Source organism: Hermetia illucens, chromosome 1 (genome assembly GCF_905115235.1).
Source record: "Hermetia illucens chromosome 1, iHerIll2.2.curated.20191125, whole genome shotgun sequence".
Taxonomy (NCBI): Eukaryota; Metazoa; Arthropoda; class Insecta; order Diptera; family Stratiomyidae; genus Hermetia; species Hermetia illucens.
This window is the reverse complement of record NC_051849.1, coordinates 36,908,604-36,934,794: the sequence shown is the minus strand read 5'-3', so window position 1 is coordinate 36,934,794 and position 26,191 is coordinate 36,908,604. Positions and strand designations below refer to the sequence as shown.

At 42.9% G+C, this 26,191-nt stretch overlaps 1 protein-coding gene across 2 annotated transcripts in view; it reads right to left on the bottom strand.

Annotated features, from left to right (window-relative positions):
• Positions 1-13,304, bottom strand: part of LOC119646123 (pancreatic triacylglycerol lipase-like) — a 69,357-nt gene extending 56,053 nt beyond the window's left edge. Inside the window, exons 1-2 of one of the 2 annotated variants that reach the window (XM_038046471.1) lie at positions 12,785-13,304; positions 12,511-12,730 (exon numbers count right to left, since the gene is read on the bottom strand). The gene's annotated coding sequence lies outside the window, so the exon portion shown is untranslated. Of the gene's footprint in view, positions 1-12,510 lie in introns of both variants that reach the window. The other variant, XM_038046470.1, reaches the window with a different exon arrangement.
• Between the last annotated feature and the right edge of the window lie 12,887 nt (positions 13,305-26,191).

The window sequence follows — 26,191 nt, the reverse complement described above, 5'->3', positions numbered from 1 at the left end:
GCCTGTCCCAGATATGATATCAAAATCACACTTGGGGATTTTAACAGTCAAGTAGGGACGGAGGCCGTATTCAGGCGATACGTTGGCTCCCATAGTTTACATCAAAATACAAATGATAACGGACTGCGGGTTATTCAGTTAACAGTGTCGTATGAAATGGTTGTTGGAAGTACCTGGTTTGCGCGGAAAGTGGTCCACAAACAAAAGTGGGCGTCTCCAGACGGGGCCACTTTCAATCAAATTGACAACGTGTTTATCGGACGTCGCACCTCTCAGCTTTGATGAATGTCAGAATATAAAGGGGAACCAATATACCCTCGGACCACTATCCCGTTGGCATGGTACTTCGAGCTTGAATAACAACATGTCACAGCCACGTTCTTCCAGTTTGTCATGTTATTCCAACGTGTTTGAAACTTCTTATCGAAGTGAAATCTCGTTATCATTTGGTTTCAATAATTCGGGGTACCGACTAGAGAGAATATTAGTCGTCCTTCGATTTAGGCAGCTCCCTGCCTCATTGATACTCCCGGTCATCCTGAAGATCACCCTCCTTGCCTGCATCTGTATGTGCAGATCAAGGATGTCAAGGATGTCTTTGGGCATGTCTTCATTGCCCCACTGATCCACATGCAAGCCAGTCTTTCGAGTTTGTGTAACTCTCTGCCTTGTGTGCTGATTGTGTTATTAGAAAAATCTATAGAAGCAAAAGGGGACCATTGTGAACAATATTAAATCGGACCGAACTCAAAGAAGTAAAATTGTTTTTCAATCTGAATATTTTCATCTTTTAAGGTAGAAAAACGCACCTACTTTCCTTAGCTTTTGCCCTTTTGGCGATGGAGCTACAAAATTCGCTTCTCGTTTCTTAAAATAAGTAATTTTTTGAAAAAGCAACTAATTATCATGCATTTGACGCCGCGATGATTGAAGGGGTAGAGAGTCAGCCTTCCGATCTCCCAGCAGTGGATTTGAATCCCAGTCGTCATGAGTGTCTCTCTTTGTCTTGTGTTTGTTTCGCTTGCACAGTGTTAAGTGTGATGATAGTAAAACTGAAGCACAATCTGACTGTATGGATGCCCTATATTCCACCAAGAAGTGAACAGAAAAGGCTTAATCGGCTTAACATAGTTGAAAATGAACTTTTTCTATTTCATAAAATAATAGAGAACCTAAAAATCTTTTTCGTCGCTATACGATAGACGAATTGGAGTCGTAAAGAGAAAATCTGGACCCGAGTGGACAATTTTATTTCTTCCCATTGAAATTACACAATCAACCTAGTTTTGTTAAAGTCTCTATATCTACTCCTCTTCACTTCCCTTACCAATGCAACGGGCCAGTGTATAATAAAGTTGATATGCATGTTGGTATCCATAAAATTCAAACGTTGATATCTACGGGGTTCAAATGAATATGCAAATTCAAAATTTCCTCCATTTAGTGTCTCTTATCTACGAAATTATGAAACAGAAGTAATTGAATTTGAAAGAGAAGAATTGAACAATGCAAAGAGATATTCTAGTGTCAGATAAATTGGAGAAATTTTAATATTATTCATAAATGACATGAATAGGCTATAATTTCTCGACAATACGAGCCAATCAATGCATAAATACACTTGTATGGACAAACGCTTGGACTTTTATGCACCCATTCATCCATTTTCGCATACTTGTCGTCATTTTCATCTTATGATTACTTCATTTCCGCATTTTTCTCCAATAAGTCATCTTTATGTCTATACAATTCCAAAATTTGTGAATTTCTCGCATAAACATAAACGAATTGAATGGAGTTGTCATTCGTGAACATCAATGAGGAAGAAATTTATATAAAGTGCTCTTGCAGTGACTTCGCGAACCCATTCCCAAGCTATAGATGCGCTGAACAAACAAAGATACATATCTATGTGTACATTAATATTACATTTTGTTATAATAATGTAGCTTTGTCGTGCCAGTACAAAAGGTCATCATCATTGTTAACAATTTCGTGAAAGTTGCTCCAATGCAAAGAGTTTGTACCTCATACCAAACCATGCGGAAATGCGCTATTGATAGTTAAAGAAACCGGAATATTATGAAATTGTATGTTAATTGTCATTGTTGGATGGTGCATTCTTCAGTTCTTGAGTTAATGTACTGGCAGACCCGGGGGCCTTGTTTAGCTAATGCTCTTTCAGCTTCAACAAGCAATCCATCTCGGCAATCACTCAAGACATCCCGACTGACTTATCTTGCATTTCAACTTAGAAGCGGAAAAAAGCACCATTAAGTATAATTTTCCAATTAGGTTTAAATTATCTTCAACGGTGTTTTTCACGCCTTTGCACATCAGCTTTAATCGATAATTTGACACATTCAGTTGGTAATCGACTTTATGAAGAAACTTGACTTATCGTTCCTCCCTAATGGCCAAGCAATAAGCATTACCCGAATAGATGCATTGAATCTTTAGCTGAAAATAAGATACCAGTATTTTCAAATTTTCTTATAAAGCTATGTGCTGATCACCGGGTACAAGGTACCTCGATTATTATTTCTTAATGTTGATTGACGATTAGACTTGATTGTGATAATGGGGATTGACGCCTGTATCGGCAAGAAGACAAAGTGCTTTAAGTTACAAAATGACTGTTTAGATTTTTGAAATACTTACAACCTGCATTTTAACGGAATCTTTTCATACCTTATACAATCTATCTACGTAGAAACGGGTTTGAATTCTTGAAGACAAACTTCGATGCAACTTTGAAAAGGGCTAAGTTCATTAATTGCATTTGAAGGTTGTGCCAGCTGGAAACTGACATACTTCAGTGAAGATCGAGAATAGATAATGTCAAGCTCGTCGAGGTTGGCTTCCATGACCCATTATCTAAAAGCCCTTCACCCTTTCAAATAACCGGTACGAAGAGCAAATATGCAGTCAGTCTTCATTTTTAATAATTTTCCACTTAGAAATGCATTCATGTGTGTAAATCCACTTTAAGGTAGTCTTTACATACAATGTTGGCTTCATGCTACAACATGGATTCTATCCATGAATGTTAGTTGGTTACCAATTGAATTCTCAAGCACAAGGTTACCAACAGAGAAGAAAATGAACAAAGAACTCATAAATTATTAATAATGGTCCACTCGTCATTCAACGCACCCATAGAATACTCATACTCTCATGTCATCTGCACCGTTAAATTGCTGCCTATTATCTTTCAAATAAAACGAATAAGAATGCGGCTAATTACCTTCTGCGACTGTTCAAATCCAGAATCAAATCAACATTGAAAATAATTCTGAATCATTATCAAAAAATTCAATTAAATCTCAAACATTACGTATCTGCGTATGGACAAATTGACCGCTTAAGTTTTATATGGTACGTGAAAATTACGATGGCACAGTCAATTTTCCGCAAACGTATTTAATTTGCTTTGTTTCTTATATGGAATCAGTTATGACCACATATTTCACCATATCAAATGTTTAGATATGTATGCGCAACATGTCTGTTTACATTAGTATTTTTAGCACAACTTAGATGACGGTAAGAGCGGTTGGGTCAGTGTTTTCAGATGAAAGATTTAAGCAAGTAACTTCATTTGTAAGAATAATCGGGTGTGTGGTAAGAATTTTCAATGAAACGCTTTACAATCAGGTGAATATATTTAATATATTATTGATTCTTATAGTACGTTTTGATAGAATTATGAAAATTATTTGATATTGGGAAAAAAACAAAAGATTTAAGCGAGCAACCTGATAATTTCAATAAAATCTAAACACAACACACGCAAAGCAAATGAGAACAATATTATTTAGAATTCATTTATAATTAAAGATGGCAAAGAGGAATAAGAATATAGGAAGTTACTGAACTTTGTAGGATGGACAGATGCTAGCAGAAACTCGAGCAAATCTCTTAGGTTTACAAAGCTCATTGTAATTATTTTAGACTTCTCGTTTCCCCGGGCTGTTTTGGTCCTTCGCCGGTGACAATATGTCGTCCCAGAGGCAGACAGAGCTCATTAGGGTTAACAGGTGAGTGTCTGAGATCACATTTTCTAGGGCCTCGTTGTGATAATGAACTCGAGGTTTGCTAAGTTTTAGTGATCTAAACTTTCAAATTTAGGCCGCTGAGAGAAGAATAGGAATTTGAGTTATGGTAATAACCTACCTTTCATCATTAACGGGCAACAACCAGTTTCTGGTCTAGGCTTGCCTTAGTGAAGAACATCAAACACCATGTTTTCGCAACGAGTTCTATCAACTCGATATTCCTGACAGCTGTTGGCCGTCTTGACCTACGCTTCATCTGAGGCAGGACCTGTCACGTCTTCTCTTTCCATCATAGATATTACCCTTATACAGGGTGCGTACGGTATTTGAGGACATCCGTATATGTTGCTGTAATTTCCCGAAACCATTATTTTTCTTTTTGTCCTTTTTCAGATAAAACATGGAGACTACAACTTAACTCAAGAAATGAAGAAACATGCGGTTATCGCCGCTATATGTGCAAATCACACCGATTTAGAAATCTCTAATTTTCTTAAGTGCGCCCGTTCATTCGTTCATAAGGTTCACCGTGAATTGGAAGCATCAGGCGGCGGTACAGAATCTGTTGCAAAACGCAAAAAGCACGTCCGACGTTCTGACACTGCCCGATCTGCAGAATTTATTCAAAAAGTGCAAATGATAATTGACGAGCACCCTTCAAAATCAATGAAGGCCCTTGCGTCTTATCCGTCGACTTGTCCAAGAAGATTTCCGGTCCTATGTTTTGCGCAGGCGACAGTTTATGTCGAAGCAAACACGGGAACAGTGAGTTATCCGATCAAAACGACTTCTAAACAAAACTAACACCCTGAAGCGCCTGAGATGTTATGGTTTTTTTGTAATAAAAAAAATTTTGACCAAGGCCAAAAAGCCAACCGCAGATGTGACAGTTGGCACTGTTGTCATGCACACGAAGTTTCCAGCTACTGTTATGATTTTGGGTGTTGTGAGCAACAAAGGACATGTTATGCCACCTCACTTCTTCACTCAAGAACTTCGAGTGAATTCTGCCGCATACATCGAGGTTCTAGAGACAGTAGTGAAACCCTGGATTGATAGTGTTCGAGGTGACAGCCCATACATCTTTCCACAAGACTCTGCTCCTTCACACAAAGCGATGACGACATAAGATTGGATGGCTGAAAATTTCCATGACCACATAACACCGAACTTATGGCCGCCTAGCTCCCCAGATCTTAATCCACTGGATTATTACGTATGGGGCGTAGTTGAGCGTGAAACCAACAAACATCTCATAAGGCTATTTCTTCTCTGAAGGCTGCAATTAATACCGTTATGGTCAATATAAACAAGGAGCATTTGATTCGGGCATGCAATCGTTTCCGGACCCGGATCGAGGAGGTTATTGCAGCTAATGGAAATTTTATTGAATGAGTTTATCGATATATAATGATTTAATGTTGTGCAAAAAATTCGTAAAGTTTCATACATTCATGTTCAAACTAAAAGTTAATTAGTTTTAATCTCAAGTTATCCTCAAACACCCTACGCACCCTGTAGACTTCCCGGGTGGAACCATCTTCTTCCATAGGGATCAGATAAGCCGCCCACCAGACCCTAAAATGCCTCAGCCCTTCTCCAACGCAGCTATGAATTCACAATTTTGTTTGGTAAGAACCCAAATGTCCGAGGAATACGCAATAGCCAAGTAGCCTCGGGTTTGTAACTCAGTAGGAAAGGAGGATTTATTCATATTATTGAATGAAGTCTAAAAGAGATTTCCTGAAGATGTGATCGTCATGGGTGGTCTGAATGCCAAGGGTGAGAGGTTTTGAGGCCCCACCGCCTTGACAAGCCATTGACCAAGCACAGAGTCTCCCGTAAGATCATTTAGATTTCAACTGACCCGAAAAGCACACCTAATCAAACCGATCACTTCGCGATTAGCAGTGGATTTAGAAGTTGTTTCAGGACGCGCAAAACAGGCAACCTCCTTCAAACGAGATAATCATTTGAAGGTCGCTTGCCGAAACTCAACACGGTCCATTTTCATGATCCGGCTGTCATTCAGCAGTAGGAAAATTATCTTCCCGACTGGCAGGCAAATATATTGAATAGCTCGAATGGAGAATATTCATGAGCATTGCTCCGCCATTTAGAAATCCCTTTCCTCACAAGCAAGTCAAGTTGTTTGCCACGTTACCTAACTACCGAAACTTGGAAGTGGGTTCACGATCGATAAAGAATGAAGGTGTAACGCATTGTGCGCCGTAACAAAAGAGAATTTGTTATTATGCTGGTTAAAGAGTACTGCATATAGCATTATGAAAGAAGTTAGACGTGGTCGCAAGTCTTTCAGAGGTCTAGTCAGAGACGTTGGTGGCCTCATTTACAATGACAAGCAAAAGATAGAAGGAGTGGGAGACCACTTAGCGCTCTCTCTGTGGAACTGTTCCTTGCAGACCCTGCAGTTTCGGTAGAGTTACTTCTTCTACGGTTACGTAAATCCTGGGAATCCGAAACCTATCCCAGTAAGTGCAAGAAGAGGATGATTGTTCAGATTCCGAAAAAAAGGACCCCTCTTGAGTGTGACAATTGAAGGGAAGTTTGCGTACTTCCCACTGTTGCAAACAAGTTTCTGACATCAGAAAACTTAACCGACAGAAAAAAGACTGGGTTTCGCTCTGGATTCTTCTGCATTCGCCAGATTATTACCTAAGTATGCGAAGTTAAGATTACCGCGTCCTCTATTCATCTCGGATTTCGAGAAATTTTGCGACCGCGTCAGCAGGGAGTGTATCTAAAGTGCTTTCTGCAAGATAGTCACCGGAATGCCGAGCGAATGCAGTTCAGGTTTAAGAATACATTCAAAATATTCCCTGCTTGTCAAAAAAGGCGATTAAAAAGGATAAAAATTTGTGGGCAATCTGCAAATTTCGATAAACACCTTGCTACCAAAACGTCAACAGCGTTTGGGATAGGTTTACAGCCGCCTAGAATAGTAGCTTTTTTAGAATTAGTTAAAATTTCAGTGATATAAGCTGTACATTTTGAGCCCAATGGTGGGACTCCGGAGAATAACATAGTCCGTTCCTTTTGGCGGTACTGTGGTTTTGCCCTCTGGAAAACCAAATGATATCAGAGGTAAATCCAATGTCAGATGACTGCTTTTTACTACGCAAGGCGCCCTCTTATTAGCCGGGATCTGTCATCTGATAAGATCTTGATTGGAAGATTCCGGTCTAGATTAAAGAACAATACAATTTTGCAATGCTATGCACCAACAAAGATATCCGATATTGTGGAAAACGATGATTTCTTTGAGCAATTATACGCAGTTCAGAAGAGATTTCCTAAAAGCGATATTGTGATCGTGCTAAGTGATCTGAATAACAAGGAGGGGGACCACAAATTTTATCGTCTCGGATTCACCGCAAACTATTAACCGCAGAGGTAGCCATCCAATCAGATCGGCCCTCTGATTGTCACTTACTTTCGCTTCAATGTTGGTTCTCTATCTTCTCACATGGAAACAGGGTTTCGCTCTGCCCCCTCTCTAAAAAGCAATACCGACCGTCTCTGCGACCCAGTTGTCGTCCAGCAATGAAAAAACTTCATTATTTCGGAAACGACACAAATCCTGAATAACTGAGGGGCACAGAGGCGGATAAAGTTGTCGCATGCGTCCAAAAAGAATATTACATGGACTGGCTTATTGGGGAAACGTAGAGTCGATCAATGACCGTAAAAAGCTGATTGCTTTCTTCATCACTACGAGTAGGAGTCAGAGTGACACGTTGGTGATGTAACGCGTGGCAAAGTGCGAGAAGTCCAACGGAGTCTGCACCATGATGAAAGGAAATTTATAAGTGGCCTAGCCATTGAAATAGAAGCTGCCGCATATAACAACAATTTCACCTATTCACTGGTATCGGATCGTATCACGAAAGAGTTTTGTAGGTGATCAAAGCCTTTAGAAAGTCTTGTGAGGGGCGTAAACCGTGGGCCCCTCACCCACGAAGATCTGTATATACAGAAAAAGCATTTTACCACGAATTCGAATCCTATAACATCCGGTGAAGTTCCACTCGTTGTGGATGATATAGCAAATCATAACAACCAGATAGGGATTGCTCCTCCAAGCAAAAGCGAAATTATTTGCGCCATCAATACTCTCATCTTTTTGCTCTCCCATCTGGTCATACACCATGGCCAAATGGCTCTGTGTTCAGAAAGACAGGCAAGTAGATTTGGATTGAAGATAAACAAGAACAAAATCAATGTTCTCACACTGACGGATCATCGTACTCTCCCTATTTGCATTAATGGGCAGAGTACCGAAAACGTCGATCAATTTATCTATCTAGGAAGGGTGGTTTCTTCCAACGGTGGCAACTGGGTGTTGCCTGACGCATTAAGAACACTAGATCTTCTTTCACTAATAATAATAATCGTTGGCGCAACAATCCATGTTGGATCAGGGCCTTGAAGTGTGTTAGAGCACTTCATTCAAGACCGTAACGGTACACTAGGAGGCAATGTGGTCAGCATTGCGCTCGACCGAGATTATTACCCCAATTTGACTCAGGTACTCATTCACAGCTGAGTCGACTGGTATCCGACGTCAAATCACGATACAAATTCCACTGCCACCAGTGAGATTTGAACCGCGACCTTCCGTACGACAGCCTTGCGCTCTAACCACTCAGCTATCCGGACACTTTCACTGCTCTGTCTAAAATCTAGCAATGCAGTTATTTTGGTACTAAGATCAAGTGGAAACTGGTCGGTACTAGTGTTCTTTCTGTATTGCTATATGGGAATAGCACAGGATAAGTGATCTCCACTGTTACTCAAAAGCTCTAAACCTTTTCAATACTTCTGTGTGTTGTATCATCGGAGTACACTCGCCTGACACTATCTCAAATGAATAACTAGGTAAGCGCACAGGCCTGGCACTCGTATGCGGAAGACGGAAGTGGCAGTGGATAGGTTACACATCAACGAGGGGCGACAATGTAGTGATCCACCCTCCCAAGAGGGACTAGTGGATCGCCCAAGGGACGAAAGCACTTGGCGCAGAAGAGTACATTAGGAGTGCGAGCGTCCCGGGAAGTCAAAGGGGAGCTGAGAGTTGAAGCGCTAGTAACCGCGGACGATGACGCCTAGGTGTGGTTGATACGTTATACCCCACCAAGGGGGAAATGGCAACCGTATACATATATCAATGGTGTGGCCAAGATATTAGCGAAAATCATCCTGGAATGCAACAAAGGATATTCCAAAAATTTGATCAATATTGAATAGGCTATTTTCTGCTTTGGATCATGTTGTAATGGCCATACCAAGATTTTGCGGATCAGTGTGAGATAGTATGCAGAGTTTAACATACCACTTCAATTGCTATTCATTAATTTCAAGAAGGCTTTCGACAGCGTAAACAAGGGGCGTATCTGAAAAGTTCCACCCAGGAAAGGTATTTTGGATAAACTAACAAAATCTTAGACAGAATTTGAAGCACAACACGGAGCCTCCCAGGGCTTCATATCTATAGGTGCAGCCTATTCTAGGAAAAGTGCATGCTACAGGTTGGCAACTGACTGACTTTAAAAAGGTTATATTCTACATAAGACAGACAGTCCGTTTCTAACAACAGTAGATACAAAGAAGGCATCACCTGAAACTTAGAAAGATGGGAGGAAACAATCTTTCTTTGCATTCTATCCGGCCCTTACTGCCAGAATGAAGACGGTACATAGTTGGAAGAAACTATATTCAGCCTGATGAATTTAAAGACCGCAAGTGAGAGGTATCCTCAGCTGATTTGCATAACGGAATGGAGCACATGTCAACACATTGGACACTCCATTTAAGCAAGTACTCAGACCGCACTAAACGCGAGAGGGATGACTCCCTTTGGGCCCGAAATTTTCTCTCGGTTCGGAGTAGAGTATTCTGTGAAAAAAGGGGTACTATTGGGACCCGCATATTTTTCAGCCTAGACCCCTGTGATTTTCACCCCGGGCCCCATTTTTATGCATAATTTTCACTCCGACGAGCAGATAGCGGCTAATCTCACATATCCAGTTTTAGAAGGTTATCGAAAAAAGCGTTTCAGAGGTCTGGCTCTAAGATAAATCCCTCTGTTACCTCCGACGTGATCTCCATCCCACCTTTCATAGAACAAAAATCATAGAATAAAGAGCGATCTCTCAGATGATCCCTAAATAAATCCGTGGGAAGTATCCTGAAATATGAAATGAATTTTCTAGTGTGCCTAGCATACTTACCCATCCTGCAGAATTAGCGTTAAGCGTGGCGAAGAGCACTACTCGTCGAGGTACCTCAGCTTGATGAACCGCATCCACGAGGATGGATATCCCTACTCTAAAACCCAACTGACTTGGGCAGAATGTATAGTTTGGACGACTTTACTCCTGATGAGCTTTTCAACCACTTTTCCGGCTGAGACAAGCACACAAAATCATCGATATGCTTTTGTCTTTGCTGATTACCACCAGCCACGCCATCTTTCATCGACAAAGAAAAATGCAACCCTTCACTTAAGCGTTAAATCCACCGAGCAGTAGCTCCCAGTGGAATACCTACGGACATTGGTGCATTCTTATTTTCCATAGAGGGAACTGCCTCCTCTAGCTCTTTCGGCGGTATCGCAATATTCAGTATTAAATAGACGTTTTCCTCATACGCCAAATACAAACAAAGTCATCTGTCCTTGGACTTGAACCCAGAAGGCAATGGTACCTGATAGTGGAGATTACATAAGGCCTAGACTGTGTCCCGATATTGCTCGCTGATTAGCACCAAATCAGGTTTTACCTAGAAACTTGTAGGCGATTGTATATCGGTAGATGCTGATTCGTAGAATTTGGATCATGTTAGCGGTGCTCTAGCAATTTCCAAACACGACTCTGAGCCTGAAGAATGAGTAATGCCCTCGCCAAACATACCACGATCCCTGTAGAGAACGTAAATCCTCGTTTTCATTGCAAGATTCGCTTTGTGACCCATCTGCCCGTATCTGCTGCATACAACTATCCTAACAGATCCCTGGCAGGTCACCATAGGTTCTAAATCTGTAACACCTGGTGCGGGGAGCCCCGCATTCCTATCCTACATAATATGGAAGCAATTCTGATTTTGCTATTGCTAAGAAGTTTCCTAACCACAACGAGGTTTTGGCCTCGAGAATTTGAATACCTATCCGGATGTTGATTCCTTCTGGGTATTTACGCTTGATGACCTATTCTACTACGATCTTTTCTGTGAGACAGTCAAGATCGCGGAATCCTAGAGAGCACGTAGGCTCTAGGTTAACAACTAGAGCATTCTCACTGAGTAGCATCTTGATTGCCTCCCATAACGACCAGCAACAGTATCTTCTTGTTTTCTACAAGTGCACTCTACTCAGAAAGTTCAAATCAGATTTGAAACTGGGTTCCTAAAACAAGTCGCTTTCAAATATATTGAACTGGCACCTGTGGTTTTCGCTCGATGTTCGTCAGCTGATCACTTTTACTTTCAGTATCTTTTTAAAAACATCAACCGTTACTTCGACGTAACGAACTTGTAGCTAGTTTATCATAAACTTCATGGTTGCACCGGAATTCCTCTCTCATATAAGGTTCAGATTAAACCATGGTCGGAACTGTTAATGGTGTCGTCTGTTTACTGATTTCATCATTAAAATTTTAAGAAAGTTGCAATGATTTACTTGTAGACTTTGGTCGATGCTTTTTTGATATTGTTGCTGAAGAATTAACCATGCAAAATTTCAGGTTGGTCTCAAGGGGTCAGAAATGTTGGAGTAGCAAATCAGTTTTTTTTCGCTTTATTTCATGGTAAACTTTTGACTTCATAGTTCGTTAGGAGAATTTGATCCTTAATTCTCTAAATACTAAGATTCCTGATCTTAAAGTAGAGAAGACCTATGGAAAGCAGTGAGCCCGAAAATGGATACCTTGGGTGGGTTCCTTGCACTTTACAACTTTTTCCCCAGAACTATAAGAAAACAATTGAAGATGTTGGAAACTTTCGGTCATATGTTTTCGAAAGATTCAAACCCTCGTCCCGCCTCACGGGGGTCTCAAACTGTGACTTGATACATGCATTCTTCAGCACACTTGAACGTTGAACCGTAAGGCAACCTTGTAAAAACAATAATCTTACGATATTTAGCCGAATGTATGAATACTTTATGTAAATTCAGATGAAGTGTGAAAAAAATGATTAGCTTTTCCAAATGGACCCAAATAATGTCTTATGCAAAAGGTCATCAGCATTTGCGTAAAAAATATTCAGAAATTTTATTCATTTTCGTTATGTACCCAGCGTTATACCAACATAAAGTCAATTAAAGCTGCCTTAGTGCGGTTGAAAGAGGAATAGGGGTACCGACACTCGCATAGTTACGGGAATGGATACGAATGTGCTTATCCAATTAATACGTCATAAAATGAAGATGGCTTACCTTATTACTTTTGCGGCGTATTGGTAATTTGTCATTGAATTACCATCAAAGCTGGGCTGGAGAACCTCACCACTCTTCACTGCACAAAGTGTAAACAATCTTCTGTTTGGATATCCTATTTTCACCACCGAGCAAAAAAACTACTCATGGAAACTGCATCGTCGGCCGCGGAACTTCCAAAGAAACTACGAGATTGAGCTGCTATCATCAAAAATCATATCTGCAAGAAGGCTAATTGCATCTTCAGCTTTTCAATAGAGAAAGTATCACACACCAACGCTACACACTATCTCGGACACTTGTTGTCTGCAACACGTTGCAGCTTCGCCGTTGACTTTTTTTATTATCAGACAATTTATTTTGCTGATTTTCTTGTTTTCTTGCTTGCGTTAATGCCGCATTAAACGAGGGGACATGTCATTAAAGCGCCATGAAAACACTTTCTTCCACTTCGCGCGTTCACTTTCAAACCAAATCTACATTTACTCCGAACGCGTTACACAAATTACACAAATCGGACGAAGATTGTTTGTTTACCCAACGTTTAGGACAGCGGAAGAGGCCACAAGTGATTATGCTCTTCGGCGAAGATGTTCCAAAAAGTTGTAAATTTTGAAGAGGCTCAGCAAGCGCAACAGTCCAATTACTGACTCACACTATTAGATAAAAGAAATAATTAGTGGAATAGTCGGTTCGGCGTTCACCTGGTCTGCGCGCGTCTTGGCGGCGAGAAACTTTAATATGAAGTCTATTAAGCACTGACCACCGCCAGGTAAGCTGGAACGAGACGAAGCTGGCGTCTTTGGTATGCCAGCTATGAGCTCGGCGGTGGGATTTCTTTGGCCGGCTGGGTTTCAGGTGAGAAGTGCCGTATGAACTCAAGCATGTGGAAAGAGACATGAAGTCGTAATAGCGAAATATATGCTGCTGGCAGTTGATTTACGTATGCAACATACATATATTCATACATCGCCTTATCAGCAAAACTGACTTCAGTATCTGAAAGCTTTTAAGTTTTGTATCTTTAATTGTTTCGACTTTTCGAGCAATTCAACCCAAGACTACTAAAATCATCCATTCAAACTTCTAGCGCAGAATTCTAACGCGCTAGACTTGCCCCATAGAGCAAGCAAAAGAGCTAAGCGCTCACAGTTGTGCCTCAATATTGTCGTCCTAGCCTTCCTGTTGCTTCCATCAACCTCTTGCAATCTTCCCTTTTATTCTCTTTCTTTATGAACACTGGTTCTGCCCTGAATTCCCTGGCCCAAATACTTCTTGGGCCGCACTCTCGATCTCTTCTTTTCCAACTTCCTCCAGTGCCACCTCTCTCTATTCCCTCGCCCATCCCGCTATGTTAAAATTGAGGCTCACCACTCCCCGCTTGAATTTGATGCAAAGCTCCCCAGCTCAGACGCCTAAACTGCGCGTAATTCTGTTAAATTCAACTTCCGGAAAACTAGCCCTAGCATCAATCAACTCGGATCATATATTATCAACCTCTACTCTGGGCACCCTTTATAATATCCTGTCCGATCTCCTGTTCTGTTACGTTCCATCTTCTCCTACTTCTCTCCGTTTCTATCCAGCTTGGTTCACCACGCGGATCCTTACTAAGATCCGCCTGAAACGTGCTTTGGAGAAGAAGTTTCGGACTTCAAAGAATGACGCCGACCTTGCCCTTTTTAAGACGCATAGTCTCCATAGGCTCCACTGTGAAATCGATAAGAGATATTTGTTGGGCGTCGAGGCCGCCCTTGCCCGTGGTAACTTGAAACCGTTTTGGTCCCATACTCGCCATTCCCATAACCCCACACTTCGTTGCTAAATGCTATAATTCACAACAGAAAGTGCATGCTATTTATACCGATTTCGCCAAAACCTTCGGTTCTCCTCTCCAACCTCTCTCTACTCAACTTTCCCCCTCAATCATCTCTTGGCTTTCCTCCTACCGTTTCTGCAAAGTTTCTTTTTATGGACACCCCCGTATCTTCTCTCCCTCGTCGTGTGTTCCCCAAGATTCCATTCTCCCCCTCCCCTTATTCCTATTTTTTATCAATAACCTCCCCGCCATCCTCATCTGTTCACGTTTGCTGTATGTACTGATGACCTTAAATTATATGCCTCTGTTCGGCTTCCTCTGGTTTGTGCTCTCTTGCAGTCCAACCTTGACTCTTTGCTCCATTGGTGCTCAGCCAACAAACTGGCTCTGGTTGCCACTGGATGTGCTATTCACTTAAACCCTTCCCAATATCCTCTTCCTACTCTCTTGGCGAACGACCCCTTTCACTACTGACCTCCGCTCAGTTCGCACTTCATTAACATCATCAATCGAGCTTCCAAAATATCAGGTTTTATCCTACGACCTCCTTAACACTTTTCAACTCCCTTGTCAGAAACATCTTTGAATATTGCTGTGTAGTCTGGTCCCCCTTCCGCAAACGTGATTGTCGCGCTCTTAAATCTGTTCAACGTTAATTCACCGGAACCCCCTTTTTCAAAAAGAATTTTCCCCAGGTGGACTATCTACACGGCTCCGCAGATTCAGTCTTCCTTACCTGCAGGAATGCCGTATCCTCCTTGATAGTTGTACCCTTTTCAAACTGTGAAATTGCCTGATGGACTGCTCTGCCAACTCCGATATTACTTTCCGCATCGCCTCTCGAAGTACACGTAGTGCGGACATTTTTTAAGTACCCTTCGCGGAGGTCATACAACGCTCTACAGCTACTTCGTTCCTTCTGAACAGCTGCAGGCACAGAAGGATGATGGCGAAAATCAAAACCGATAACAGCTACGCTGATGACATCCGCGCACGGTTGTTGGCAGCCGACAGAGCCTATTTCACCTTACAAAAACTATTTTGCTCGAAACTTCTCACCATAGGGTCGAATCTCTTACTGTACAAAACAATGGTCTTACAAGTCTTCATACATTCCTTGGAGACTTGGGTTCTTAGCAAGAAAAATTGCGAACTCTGTGAGCGATACCATTACCGTCTGGTTTTGGATAAAATTCGGTTGAATAGGTATGGATGAGGATGATCTAGCCCGGAAAGTCTATAATGACAATATCTATGGTAAAAGAGGTAGATGTGACAGACAGACAGATGGAACGATGACGTAGGCCAGGACGGCAAACAGCTTTTAAAAAAACCGAATTGATAACCCTTGGCGCAAGACCCAAACGCCAGGAATGCTTTATTAAGGCAGGCCTAGGCGGGACACCGATTGTTGCGCCCCGTTGATGATGATGAAGGTGGCTACGTTCATGCACCACACACCGCCAGGACAACACTCAAATTTCTAAAATTCTCATTGCACCTCATGGAGAAGCAAGAGGGAGACCACAGAGTATTTATAATGATTATCGCAGGTGATATGAAAATATCATTTGTCCCGTAGAGACTCAGGGAATAGCACCTTTGAGTGATGCAACACTACAGCCAAAATCGAACATTAACCTTTCCCATTGAATACTATTATGCAACTTCTATGTGGAACTATCAAATCTCCCATCAGGCGCGTTTTTTTTTTTCTGTGAATGAGGGAACGCTCGGAGGATGCGTTATGGGCATGTACATGTACGAATCGAGCAAACCCCCACCCGCTATGATAGCGAGGGACACCCAGAAATCACATCAAATCTGGAGAACGGTGGGGGAATTTTTTTGAAATTTCGGGGTTCAGGGTTTCGCAAAACCGGCGGTTTCTATATCCAGATGGGCTCTCGGTGGTCGATATCCAGCAATTACAGTGCCCCAGTAGTGGGAAACCTGCCTACTTTGGCATCTATGCTATGCTACAAGAGACAATAGTGGAGTAGGAACGAGTTCCACAACAGACCCTTTTGGTAAGAGCTCGAAGTTTGGAAATTCATCAACGGAGGCACGTTACCGCTCGGCAGTCGAGATTCGTCACGGGACTCGGAAAAGAATACGGGTAGTCCTCGGATCGACATGAATGCTGCTGTTGTAAAAAACGAGCCTAGAAGGCGGCAACTTGGAACGTACTCCTTTTAGGAGAAATCATCAAGTGGAGTGGCCGAATTAACACCAAAATATGAGAGCTCTGGTCCGGGGAGGTAGAGGAGAAAAACGTAAGTGATACCTTCTCAACATAAGGTATGTGAGAACGCGGGCAAAAGGAGTATAGACGGAATTAGTGATTTCTGGATACTCAGCAAGCGGGCCAAGAAGAAAAAGCTTCTACGCCGAAGAAGGCTGAGCCGGTAAAAATTTCAAGGAAAGTTAGTAGTTCTTCGATTACGGCGTCAATTTCGACAAAAGGGGAAGAGCCTACAGCTCATAAATCCGAACAATGGACAAACGTGGGCAGTACAAAGTGCCAAAAGGAGAAAAACAAAATTCTTCCGAGACGAAAAGACCGAGCAGAAAGGTAAAAGGAGCTGAGTTTGCGAGGGCTCGGACGCTAAACAACCCCTGCAGAGAAGGGAGTAGCAAAGACTGACAGACGGAACACGTACTGCAGAACCCCTTAGCGACATGGAACTACAACATCTAATATCTATCATCGTAACCAGGAAATTCAATCTGGTGAAAGGCTGCGATACCAACACGAGTCACCCGGTTTAGGGCAGTTCGAAAATCAATGAAAGAAGTGGGTCCCTGTTTGATTCCATTCTTAACACAAACCTATCAGTGTGCAACAAGGGCAGTATACCAACCTTACAATTTCCCTAACTCGCGGAACTGTGGTGGTTGTTAGGAGGACCTTGATATCACCTCACTAACCGTCAACGTGCTTTCAGTGTAGAGACATGGAAAGTGTCTGATCCAAGTTTTTTCTTAGATCACAGCTAAATACTTTTCAGTTCATACCTCGCTGTAGAGGTTTTCTATCCCCCAGGAGGATCGACTAGAGCAAGTTATAAGAACAAACTGTCCAGCGCTCCTACAAATAAAGTTGATACGGCAGACAAACTGGAATCGAAAATCAGTGCTCTGGAGGTAGTATTGGAAATCTTCGTTAGAGGGAGGTCTTCAATATCTGCTACAGGTAAAATACTGACATCCATTCAAAGACTGCCTGAGGAGGTACATGTCGGCCGTCAAGACTGCCAAGACTAGATTATTGTCAGAACCGAACATCGAAAACATTAGCGAGTCTACGAAACGAGTAAGATTCTGGCTGAAGAACTCATCGTTTGTTAAAAAGTCGGAGATCTCCTGTACTGAACTTTCTGGAGCTGGTAATCCGTACGTCCTTCCCCACCAGCGAGTAAGCACCCTCGTGGAGGCTATGCAGCCCCAGTCGTGTAAAATAAATAAATAAATAAATTGGTAATCGCCGAGAATAAAGTCAACTGGGTGGCATAATTATAAGTCATGCTGCAGAAAAAGCAAGAAAGGGTTGTATAGTGGTTTTTCGATATTTACCAGAGCTATATTTCTTTCAGATATGTACCGCGCTTCTAGAAACGTGCGCACGCCCTTTTTATACCAAAAGCTGAAAGAGCCGCAATCCGGACTTTCCACCAATCAGCCTTATTTCTTTTATATTCAAGAACCTAGAACACGTCCTGGACATCGAATTAGGAGCAGTTATGCAGAGCTCCTCCTTCTTCGTATTTCATCACCTACTCCTACCTTAAAGGCAAATCTAACTAGAGTCAAGCTGCGGACACTAGGTAGACGATTCTTCGGGGACCTCGAAAAGATCTCTGCTCTGCGTCCTTCGTAGAAGAACTACAACATACGCAGCCAGTACATTAAAGTGGACAAAGCTAACAAAGTTTGTGGTTGTATTGGATAAAGAGGAGTACAAAAACAGGATGAAGGGGGAATTCGGAAATGGATTTTAGGGGAAACTCAGAACCGATCCTCTATCACAATTCGTGGGTATGTGGGTAAAGGCACCAGCCAAGTCAATAACCAACTTTGGGGCTCTTAAGCTCAGTCCTTCCTAGGATCAACCGAATCCCCAAAATCTATAAACCAGGAAAGGAGATGAAGGATATCGTTTCTGCGGGAATTTCACCAATGCATCACATAGTTAAATGGTTAGTAAAGGGATTCCAGAATATGGAAAACAGCTTCAGGGTAAATCAGTCACGAATTAAAGCGAATTTTGCCCTCCAGTTAATTGGGTAACTCGAGGAAGATTAAGTCTCGGTTTCCTTTGACTTTAAGAGTCCTTTTCTGAGTATTGCGGTCAAAGAAGTGACCGCTCTAGTAGAGTATCGGAATGTAGCATTTAAATATGCGTTTAAATAAGGTTATTGGCGAATCTGATCCCACCTTTCGTAAGAAAAAGGTGTAAAAAAGTGTTAGGAGATCCTGTTTTCCCAATCTTATCAGGTAAAACTGAAAACGTCCGTGCCCACTTAGGTGCTGGGTAAGGAAATAGTCAATCTCAACATACTTCCGGCTCAGCCATGCGCCTACGTTAGTTGCTAATGAGCAGGGCAGTCCATCTGCCTCTTGTCCTGTTTTGCCAAACAAAGTTTCCACACATATATTGTACGTTGCCATTCTTCAGGAGCAGCCAGTCCCCTTGCGCTTGCATATGGTTTAACGCTTCATAGCAAGAAGGGCAATGTAAATCACTCCCACAATCACCATTACAGCTGGTTCAGGCACAGTGCGGTAGGCAGACGCCATTCTGTACTTGCTCAAGACGCGTATGACATACCTCCTTCCCAAGAGCATCGCCCATACCTCTGCGCTATAGAGCAGAAAAAGTTGCGTTGTACTCATTAGAAGACGTCGCCTGCTAGACGTACATAGGACTTCCAATGTTTGCCAATAGCCCAGTTAAGGCCGAAACCATGAACGCTTAGCCGTACCATCAATATTCCATATGCGTTCTGCGCCTGTGCAACAGTGCGTCCGGGAACAAGTGCAGCAATATCATCTGCATAACCGTACAGTCGGGACTTTCCGCTATGTCGATTCTTAGCAAACTATCGTAAAAAGCATTCCAGAATCAAAAATAACTGACAGTTTCGACCACCATCAAGTGAATGTGGACCTAGTATCCCGCATATCCTAAGCAACTACCTAGCTTTAGCCTTAGTCTAGCTTAGACTAAAACAACTGGCGTTTTTGTCCAATATAATTCGCAACCTTGTCGTGTTTTTGCGATGATAAAAGAGAGCGTTTTTCCACTTTTGGCACTTTCGGTAACCCTGCTGCCAGGGCAAAGGTGAGGCAGCGTCTGATGAATTGCCTCTGCCCTGGACGAAACCGTCAGTAATTTTTGATTTTTTGATTTTTAATGCTTGGGGTGCTATGCTCCAAACTAGGGATCCATGGACTTGAAAACCTGGGAGTAAGTTGCTCCTTATCTATTCCGGTCCACCATCAAGTGGATGTGGACTTAGGATCCCGCATATCCTAAGCATTCCAGAGTTCCAGCCCTAGAGTGGATCTCTGCGCTACTTCCAAAGTGACCTCCACCCTCTTCTTACCCGAGCTACCGAAAATTTACAAAAACTCTTGGATGAAGAGCATTAACTAAACCAGTAAAATTCTTGAAAGGGGATTTTAATCCGAAAGATAAACCTGGCCAGAGAAGAGGTTATGTGGTTTAAAGTCACCCTGCGCAAATTCACCCAGGATTCCGAAGTGAATCCGAACGGAAGTTCTAACAGAGCTGATGAACTGGAGTGTATTCTAGATTGGTTACCAAGTCCACGTTTTAAAATTTGTGCCATTTGTATATTTCGATATGGCGTTGATCTTCCATTTGACTTCAGGCTCCTCTCCACTCGAAATTATTGCACATTATAAGAAGAAAAAGACGTGCCAACTATCAGCGAAGTAATGTTGATTTCTTCAAAGGTAATACAGCTAACGGGTTGGGAGATTGCCTTCGGTAGCTTTCTCGTATGCACACAGTGCACATAGTGCATTCCAAATTGACGTACATAGTGGTGGTGAAGCTGAGGTACTAACAACACTCTACAAACTCTAGCTGAGAATGATAGCATAATGCTGGACTTTTGCAATAATTAAACAGCAGAGCCCAAGCTAGTTCACGGGGCTTCAAAAAATATTATGGAACATTAACTTTCAATATTTAATGGCGTGGAGTCTGGTAGGAAGCATAATCAAATTAACTGGGCTGCTCGGCCTTCTAACTTAGATAATGTAATTTATTGTTAACTTCATTTCCGATTTCCCGAACGGCCAATTGGCCATTATTTGAAATGCTTGGCATCAGCTCGTAAAATCAATACGGAAGGAGTTGAGCCCAGACTACCGGAGCATATCCAAAAGTTGGATTTTAAATTCGATCAATGCGAAAGAAATGAAAGACCCTAATCAGGGAAATGAAATGTCTTTTCCCAGAAATAACATAGTGAAAACTAGAGACACGAAAACAAGTTGCTTTAAGAAGTGTCCCCTTTCAGCACGGCTACGAAATTCAAACTGCCAACATTCATTAAAACCATGCACCGCAAATGTAGGCATGTTCAAAAATGTACTCGACGAATAATTTGAAGCATAATCAGGCAAACGTTTCTAGATATATTTTTTTTGGGGAATGATGGGGTCCAAAGTCCGCATCAACTTAATGCTGGACCGGACCAAATTGGGAGCAACTTACTCCCTCTTTTTCTGGTCCACGGACCCCTCGTTTAGGGCTTAGCACCCAAACTTTACAAAATGTCAGGCGATGACGGCTTTACAGATTCTTACCAGGGCACAAGCAAATCGTCAGACGCTGCCAAGCTCTGGTCAATAAGGTGGCTTTGCGCTCAATATAATTCGTAGCCATGTCGTGCTCTGCGAATTATATAAAGGAACACTCAACATCTGAGAACCGCTTCAGCCACGCTGCTCCCAGGGTAGAGGTGAGGCAGCGTCTCACGATTTGCCTCTGCCCTGATAAGAAACCGTAAAGCCGTCATCGCCTGACATTTTGTAAAGTTTGAGTGCTAAGCCCTAAACGAGGGGTCCGTGGACCAGAAAAAGAGGGAGTAAGTTGCTCCCAATTTGGTCCGGTCCAGCATTAAGTTGGTGCGGACTTAGAACCCCGATAGTCTTTCGGAGGTGGGGAGTCCAGTAATTTGTGAGAAAATCTACTTAATTTCCCTACCCAAAAAAACTAATCTTAATAACCATCGCAGGCAACTCCACCCTGTTCAAAAATTTCAACGACAGTTTGCCAATTCTTGTTCACACTATCAACTAGGTTTAGCTGTAGTAGTCATGCCTTCCATGGTGGTGGTGGAAAAAAACTCCCAAACGTCATGTGGCAAAGTCACACGGAAGATGCAGGTGACGCCTGCTCAACATAAAGCAGCTGAGGACACAGTGAAGCGGAGTAGAGATGGAATAGTAAATCACCTGGTGCTCAGCAGGCTCTCAAGAAGAAGAAGGCCTCTTCGTCGAAGAAGTGTCAGCTGACGAAAGCTTCGGATAGTCCTTCCATTACAGTCCCAATTTTGACAAAGGGGGAAGAGCCTACAACTCGTAAGCCCGAAGAATGGACTAAGATGGACTGCAAAAAGCGGCAGAAGGGGAAAAAGAAGATTCGTCCAGATATAATCATTATTTCCAAGAAAGGAGTATGTCCTATGCCGATATCCTTCGGAAAGTCAAAGCCGATCCGGAATTGACAAACTTGGGCGGCAGTATGAGTCATATCAGGCGTACGCAAAAGGGGCAGCTGATGCTGAAGCTAAACAAATCCAGCTAGGAGGCAGTGGATAGTTTTCGCGGTCAGGTGGAAAAGGTGCAGGTGAGCAAGCAGACGTGAAAGCCCGCTAATGGAACAATTCAACCTTAGCGGAATAGAAAAAAGTTCGATCAAAAGGATGAAGAAGGCATATGGAGGTACACAGGTCGCTATTATTAGCTTGCCGGTGGAATCAGGAATTAACCTGATCACCGCGGACAAGGTAAGAATAGATTGGGTCATATGCCGATTTAGAGATGCTTTAGATGCCTCGATTTCGGTCAGTTTGCAGCAGCGTGTACTAGTAAGCACGATAGGTCGAGAAGGTGCAGGAAATGTGGAGATGAGGACCACCTTATCAAAAATTGCACGAGAGATCCAGGATGCATGTTGTCCAAAGGGAAAAAGGGAGTGGACAACCGGCACATTGCAGGCATATAGGAGGGATTCGATTTTTATCTAGTCAAACCTAAAATTGATAGACAAGGGATAGCTTCTTCCAAAATACAATTTTTAGTTTTGAATGAGTTGAAATGATGAAAACTACTTGCGTTGTACTGATGAAGGGGTAAGTCGCTCCCGAAATATATATTTACATTTAAAACTAAAAATTGTAGTTTGGAGGAAGCTACCGAAATTAAGTTAGTGCTACGTGTGTGAAAGACTCATCGGGAAACGCAGCGATTTGTGTATGTGGACGGCAAGCCATTCAAGAAACAATGGCATTCCCAGGAGCCGGCTTTGTAAGGGCAAAAGCCAAGGGGTCCACATCTACAGCTGTTATGCTCCTCCTAGTGCAAAATTAGTGCAATATGAGGATATGCTAGATGGCTTGATGTTATAAGCTAGAGACCACAGCCTCAAAATCATTGCTGGCGGTTTCAGCGCGTGAGCCTTAGACTGGGAACGTTGACTGACGAACACCAGCGGCCAATGCGGACTTGGACATCGTCCCAGCCAACGTTGGTTGCGTGCCCACCTTCCGAGGCACAAGACTAGGTTCAATCGTCGATCTAACTTACCTCAGTACCTCGTTGGCGAGAGGGATGTTCTGGCGAGTGGGCGAACACTACACCCACAATGGCCACCAGGCCATCTTTCTCGACATCAGGAACAGCGGAGACGCAGTCGATTGAGCAACAGGAAAGCCAGGATAGCTTTCGAGGAAGGGACAGTCCTGGCGGCTTTAGAAGGAGATTACGGCCTGATGGGAACGGTGAGCCAATTATGTCAACGGTAATTGAGACATGCGACTCTATAATGCTGCGACGCAAGTTCCATCACAGTAGGAAACCAAACTACTGGTGGAATCAAGAAATCTCGCTATTGATAACATCGTGTTGGCGAGCGAGGAGGCTTTGCCAAAGAACCTGAGGAAAGCGAGAACTTCGGCAGTCGGAGGAGGTATACTATGATCTTCGAAGTAACCTTAAGAAGGCTATAAGGGAAATTAATCAAAATTGCTACAAGCAGTTGTGCCTTGACGCAAATACGAACCCATGGGCGCTGCTTACAAGGTTGTAAAGTTGATTCGTGGATAAAAATAACCCCAAGTGACGTGCTCGCCACTCTTGTTCAAAACCGGATCGCAATTCTTTTCCCACAACAGGAAGAAGGTGGACGGGAGATTTGTAGACAAATTGGGGACAATAAGGCTTCGAGATTGGATGGAATTCCAACAAAGCCCTGAAGTTGTCTGCTAAAAACAAGCCCAAGTGGTTCTTAAGTACATTTGAATCGTGCACGGTCGGAGGAATGTTTCCCGTTCACTGGAAAAGGCAGAGGTTAGTTCTGCTACCGAAGCCTCAAAAACCACCTGACACACCCTCTTCATATGGCTCTATCTGCCTTTTAGATACTATGATTCGTCGAGCTAGTGGGTGGTCTATCTGAGGGGCCGTATGGGTTTCGCAGAGCGTGGTCCACGGTCGAACCCATTACAAAGGTCGTAAGCCTGGCCCGAAAGGCATCGGCCGCTGATAAATGCTGCGCCGTGGTGACGCTGGATGTCAGGAATGCTTTTAGCTCGGCCAACTGGGGTTGTATTAAAGGCACCTTGGCTAAACTGGGTGTCTGTAGTTACTTAGCTCGGATAAGTGAGAGTTACCTTTCAAAGAGACGTCTTTGTTACGAGACGGACGACGAGTCGATGGAATATGTTGTGAGAGCAGGTGGTGGAACACAATATATGACAGAGTGCTCGTTCTTCGCGTACCAAAGGAAGCAACATTGATTGGTTTTGCAGATGAACTGGCAGTGGTAGTAGTTGCGTAACACCACTAGGATGTGGAACTATTTGCAGGTGGCGGAAGATAAGACGGCGGCGGTCCTTATTATCGATGGCTGGAAACCCCCCCCCCCAAAATCCGGGTTGGTAATCACGAGGTCGTTTCAAAATCTATCATTGGATACGTGGCGGTAATGATCGACACCAAGGTGAGCTTCAAGGAGCACCTGGACTACACCCACGAAAAGGCAGCAAAGGCTAGGTCAGTAAGTCTAGTAAGAATAATGCCTATTATTGGAGGACTGAAATCTAATCGCAGGGGTGGTAAAATCCATCCTGCTATACGCGACTCCTGTCTGGCGGTGCGCACTGGATAACACAGTGAACCAGGGAAGGATAAATTCGGCATACCGGCCAATCGCGCTGAAGTTGTGTAGTGCATATAAGGCGGTATCAGGTAAAGCAATGTGTATCATCGCAGGGATGATTCTCTTGAATCTTCTTGATGAGATGTACTCTGTCTCTACCGGAGGAGGGTGAATCCGACCGAAGTGACTGCGGGTTTCCGAAAGGCCACTAAGAAGGAGCTGTACAGGGAATGAAAGATGAGAGTAACGGTGGGACAATTCCGAAAAAGGCCGCTGGACCCATACACTGATCCCATGTATTGAGAGATGGGTTAAGCGCAAATATGGAGAAATGAATAACCACCTAACGGAGTTCCTTACGGGGACCCCATAATTTCGAGATGCTGAGATCAGCCGCAAGTTGAAGTGCGATAAACGCAATAGTAACTGCGGTACAGGAAAAGCTGCAGGAACTGGAACGAGCCCGGAAAGCGCAACGGAATCGTGACTTAGTTGTGCTGGTGTAAACTAGAGTCCTCCTCGTGAAGTACTACTTCACGGTGGTCCCGCGGAGATATGGGCAGAGGAGTGGAGATGGTTTTAGTGGATTTAGTGGATTTCCACCTTAAAAAAAACATAATTTTTTTTGTTCCTGTCACCAGGATCGATCAAGTAGTTCTATTTTTCTGAGGATAGTGTGGATACGTTGCACAATATGTAAATAGCATGGTGGAGTTTTGCATACAACCACTATGTTCCCCGGAAAAGTTTATCAAGCACTGAAGCATGTAATTTAATTGAACAAATCCACCAATTCCATCTTGTTCGCTCCGACTTGCTCCATGTCATGCAAATAAACGTTGATGGCGAGATTGGCTGCAAAAATTTAATTCACTTTACAGTTGGATTCGCGAGCAACTGCAACCGGTTGCAAAATCTTATCTCTGCCGGATAAATGAAAATCTCTAGGTTATATTCTCCATTTCAATTGCAAATATCCTTATGTGGAAACGCAAACCGAATAAGTCAACAGGTATTGCAAGAAGTCGAGGAATGTTGGTGGTTGAGGCAAGAAAACGTGCTTTTTCATGAGACCATTGAAGTGCTGCTTCCAGAAATGCATTCGTAGCGTGCAGGCCGGGGGACTACATGGAAAATTCTAGCATTTCGTGAAAACCATACTCAGTATACGTGATCAGGAGGAATGGCGCTAGAGAAAAGGCTTTCTTGCGGTTTTGGAAAAGGGGTTCCCAGCGAAAGAGTTTACACCTATGCAGACCCATCAAATCGTTGGATGAGGTCATAGCCGGGGGCTATCTTGTTTACCGCGAAGATTACAATATTCCTGCGCAACTTATTCACTTCGCAGAAATAGTTACAGACGCTTTAGGAGACAACCTATTAAATTACACTTTACGTCTGAAGTGCGATATCGCAAGCTCCAATTACTTCACATTCCACAG